The sequence below is a fragment of the Rana temporaria genome, chromosome 1 (assembly GCF_905171775.1).
Source record: "Rana temporaria chromosome 1, aRanTem1.1, whole genome shotgun sequence".
NCBI classification, from domain to species: Eukaryota; Metazoa; Chordata; class Amphibia; order Anura; family Ranidae; genus Rana; species Rana temporaria.
This window is the reverse complement of record NC_053489.1, coordinates 80,343,427-80,348,445: the sequence shown is the minus strand read 5'-3', so window position 1 is coordinate 80,348,445 and position 5,019 is coordinate 80,343,427. Positions and strand designations below refer to the sequence as shown.

Genomic DNA, 5,019 nt, shown 5'->3' with positions numbered 1-5,019 from the left:
GTAGCTCAAAGACCATGAAATTGAATTTTGGAGAGATACCAGGCTTGGCAACATTTTCAGCTATGAGGGCCAATAAAAGCTGAAAATAACAGTCACATGGCTAAAAGGAATGATTCCTATGGTTTTATGAATTGAGCTTTAAAGTTCTTTAGGCCACTGAAAGCAGTTTCAGGAAGGACACTGCAGAGTCTTTCCTGGACAGCAGTAATAGCATATAGGGATAGCAGTAATATAGTAACATGGTGAAGTCCATTGGGTTCAACCAATGGGAAAAAATTAAATGAATAGATCACCTCCATATTTAGATCCCTATAACCACAGCTGATCCAGAGAAAAACTATAAAACCTGGAATAAATATCCTTCCTGGTCCCCTGATCTCAGTGAATTAGAAGGCACCATTTACTTTCAAGCAGATGTACATTTTGTTGGCTAATGCAGTGTTTCTCAACTCCAGTCCTCAAGGCGCCCCAACAGGTCATGTTTTCAGGCTTTCCATTATTTTGCACAGGTGATTTGATCAGTTTCACTGCCTTAGTAATTACCACAGCCATTTCATCTGAGGGAAATCCTGAAAACATGACCTGTTGGGGCGCCTTGAGGACTGGAGTTGAGAAACACTGGGCTAATGCACATCTCATTGAAGCTGATCTCTAGCAGCTAGACATGTGCAATTCGTTTTGTTTCTAATTCGTTTTTTTAAGAAAATTCAGAAATTCGTTAAATACAGATTTTCATATTTACAAATTTTTTATTTACGAATTTTCGGACTTCCGAAAATTCAGAATTTACGAATTTTCGCATTTCAGAAAATTCAAATTTACGAATTTTCGAAGATTCGTATTTACGAATTTTCGAAGATTCGTATTTACGAATTTTTGTATTTCCGTTTTTTTCCCGAATTTTCGTATTTCCGTTTTTTTCCCGAATTTTCGGATTTTCGAATTTTTCAATTTTTCCATTTTCGAAATTTTCCATTTTCGAAATTTTCCATTTTCGAATTTTTCACTTTTCGAATTTTCGAATTTTTCAAATTTTGAATTTTTTAATTTTCGAATTTTTCACTTTTCCAGTTTCGAATTTTTCAATTTTCGAATTTTTCAATTTTCGAATATTTCAAATTTCGAATTTTCGAATTTTTCACTTTTCCAATTTCGAATTTTTCCATTTTCGAATTTTTCCATTTTCGAATTTTCAAATGTTTCAAATTTTGAATTTTTTAATTTTTGAATTTTTCACTTTTCCAATTTCGAATTTTTCAGATTTGGAATTTTTCAAATTTGGAATTTTTCAAATTTGGAATTTTTCAATTTTCGAAATTTCGAATTTTTCAATTTTCGAATTTTTCAATTATCGATTTTTTTTATTTTCGAAATTTCGTATTTTCGAAGTTTCGTATTTCGAATTTTTCAGTTTTCGAATTTTTGCATTTTCGCATTTTTCAGTTTTCGAATTTTCGAATTTCGAATTTTTCAAAATTGAAAAATTCGAAATTAGAAATTTCGAAAAATTCGAAATGTCAAAAATTCGAAATTTCGAAAATTTCAAAATTCGAAATGCGAAAATTCTAAATTTCGAAAATTCGTAAATTTCCGTATTTCCAAAAAAAAAAATATTTGTTTTTCGTTTCATTCGTTTTTTTCGCTTCATTCTTTTATTTCGTTTTTTGCTTTTTGGGAAATCCGAAAATTTCCCGAATTTACGAAAAAAGCAAAACAAATGAAAAAAAATATTTTTTAGAAATTTACGAATTTACGAAAAAATTAAAAAAATGAATGAAACAAAAACGGAAAAAACTAATTTTTCGAATTTCCTGAATTTACAAAAAAATAAAAAAACGAAAATAACAAACGAAAAAAAACGTTTTTTTTTTTGGCAGTGCACATGTCTACGAGCCTCTTTGCAACAATTTCTGGCCTACATGCAAAACTCCAGCAAAGGCTGCATGGCATTTTCTTTGCTGTTTTCCAGATGGCGACAACTTTTGGAGCCTTGAAACAGACACTTTAGGTCACTCTGTGTGGCAGGGTGACAATGCAGAAGCACAATTGTGACCCGAGGACAGGATATTGTCACCCTATAACGGAAAGTTAGCTGTACCGCAGGTTCACCAGTTATTATTTATTGCAGTGTCATCCGGGAAGACTGTCTGATAGCCCTGGCATCCTGAAGACATTTCAGAGGCCTCCTCCCCAGGTACAGACAGTTTCCTGTTCAAAAGTGGCGGCGGCGGCGACGAGCGTGGAATAGCTCTGATTGAGGCTAGTTGACCAGCCAGCAAGCACCCAGAAAGCCCCTCCATAACCAGGAAGAGATGTTCCCCTGACCGGGGGCTGCTAGAGTGACGATTCCAACTCATACTTACCTGGCAGGGGAGACACCATGATCATGAAGGTGGTTCTCCCAGGGCGAGGCACGGCTATTGCACACTCTAGGCCGTGCTGATCGTGGTTGTCTTCCCTGCCGCTTCTCGGCCTTTTGGCTGGGACTGGGTGTGGTATCTGTCCTTATCAGTTGTCAGCGGAGCGCTGAAGCACCTCCTACATGGGGAGGGTGGATGCAATCCAATGACATCATTGCACCTGGAAGGATGGTTTCAGCAGGGACTACGCTGTGCTGCCCGATAGAATACTGGGGGCCGGCCCATGGTTGAGTCTGAGCCATCTGGAAGGGTGCTCCTGGTGAGGATGGGTACTGCGCTTGGTCTCGGTCTTTTTGCCGAGTTCTAGTCTGGCCTTCTGGCTGGCTGGTGTAAGTGCTATATCTGTCAGCGATCCGGTAGGAGGAGCTGGTAATGCCCTGTGGTAGGACGGGGCAGAACCATGTAAATCCGCTGGGTTGGCTGGCAGGGGTGGAGGGCTGCACTGGCCGGTCGGGGGGTCGGATATGGAACGAAAAGCCTATGGTGCATGTGCCCCTGGAGTGGCAGTCCAGGGGTATCTGAAAATCACTGTGTGTGAGGAACACTTTGATTTAAGATACCACGGTCACTGCACCAGATACACGCTTTTTTTAGCACCTGCCTCCTGGGCCGGGCCTTTTGGCTAGGACCGGAGGAATTTTTTATTCCTGGCCGGAGGGCCTGGTCATTGTTTCACCACAATGGCCACTTCTTTCACTCTCCTCTCCACTATCCCTTCCCCCACTTTATTTTATTTAAGCCTGTGTTTGTCACTTTTTTGTCTTTTTTTTGTTGTGCACGTTTTGTCACTGTGTGATTAGTAGGGTGCGGGTCCTCGGGCCAGCCCTGAACGTCTTGGGAGTGGGTGGACATGGCCTTCTGGCTTAGTTCGCCTGCTCTCATGGGGTCTCCCTTCGGGGGAGCCCCACCTAGTACTGGGAGGGTTCTGTTTCGGCAGTCCCTCCGAGGAAGTTGGGTCCGTGTCGGCTTCGGTTGCTCGGACCACAGTACCTCAGTCCCCGTCTGGAGCCTAACGCCCCGGGGGATCAGGGTTTGGGTCCCTCTTCACAGGAGGACCACTTGACGTTGCACCCGTCTGCACGATTTTGTGAACACTCTTTATGTGTGTGCACATTTTTTCTGCACCGGGTGGAGTTTTTTGGGTGTGTTCACACGCCATAGGCTTTTCAAAAAAAAAAAAAAAAAAAAAACAGTTATTATTTATTAAAAGCTGCAGATTGAAAATTATTTGAGATTATACAAACACATTACAGCTAAAGTGTGATTTTATCTTTGAAGTTTACATCTAATTAAAATTTTAGATGGACAGGTATATTTGAACTATAGACATTCAATATTCTATATCTCCTAAAAAAAACTGCCTCTGCAGCCCGATGACCAAGCTGTAAAGGGTCACCATTCCACCAATTAGAGCACAGGGGTACCTATAGCCTGGTCCTCATCTGATCTCATTGTCTAGGACCCTCCAGTTTACCTTTAGAACTAGCACGGCCTTGGCCAAAATGCCCTGTTTGCACAACTTATTATTGGTAGTTAGTAGCATCATTACTCATACCTCCCAACATTTTTAGATGAGAATGAGGAACACCTACTAGCAAATGTATGTAGGGAAAGGACACGCCCCTACCACACCCCCTTAAAGAGAATTAACCAAAAAAATGGATCATTAAATCCACAAGGGCTTTTTTTTGCCACTACTATTCCTTTACAGGGAGTGCAGAATTATTAGGCAAATGAGTATTTTGACCACATCATCCTCTTTATGCATGTTGTCTTACTCCAAGCTGTATAGGCTCAAAAGCCTACTACCAATTAAGCATATTAGGTGATGTGCATCTCTGTAATGAGAAGGGGTGTGGTCTAATGACATCAACACCCTATATCAGGTGTGCATAATTATTAGGCAACTTCCTTTCCTTTGGCAAAATGGGTCAAAAGAAGGACTTGACAGGCTCAGAAAAGTCAAAAATAGTGAGATATCTTGCAGAGGGATGCAGCACTCTTAAAATTGCAAAGCTTCTGAAGCGTGATCATCGAACAATCAAGCGTTTCATTCAAAATAGTCAACAGGGTCGCAAGAAGCGTGTGGAAAAACCAAGGCGCAAAATAACTGCCCATGAACTGAGAAAAGTCAAGCGTGCAGCTGCCAAGATGCCACTTGCCACCAGTTTGGCCATATTTCAGAGCTGCAACATCACTGGAGTGCCCAAAAGCACAAGGTGTCCAATACTCAGAGACATGGCCAAGGTAAGAAAGGCTGAAAGACGACCACCACTGAACAAGACACACAAGCTGAAACGTCAAGACTGGGCCAAGAAATATCTCAAGAATGATTTTTCTAAGGTTTTATGGACTGATGAAATGAGAGTGAGTCTTGATGGGCCAGATGGATGGGCCCGTGGCTGGATTGGTAAAGGGCAGAGAGCTCCAGTCCGACTCAGACACCAGCAAGGTGGAGGTGGAGTACTGGTTTGGGCTGGTATCATCAAAGATGAGCTTGTGGGGCCTTTTCGGGTTGAGGATGGAGTCAAGCTCAACTCCCAGTCCTACTGCCAGTTTCTGGAAGACACCTTCTTCAAGCAGTGGTACAGGAAGAAGT

At 41.4% G+C, this 5,019-nt stretch overlaps 1 non-coding gene across 1 annotated transcript; it reads left to right on the top strand.

The window, feature by feature from the left end:
* Positions 1 to 2,355: 2,355 nt before the first annotated feature.
* On the top strand, positions 2,356 to 2,514 carry LOC120925675. The gene has a single exon (XR_005746890.1). It is a non-coding gene; the product is annotated as a U1 spliceosomal RNA (small nuclear RNA).
* Positions 2,515 to 5,019: the final 2,505 nt, after the last annotated feature.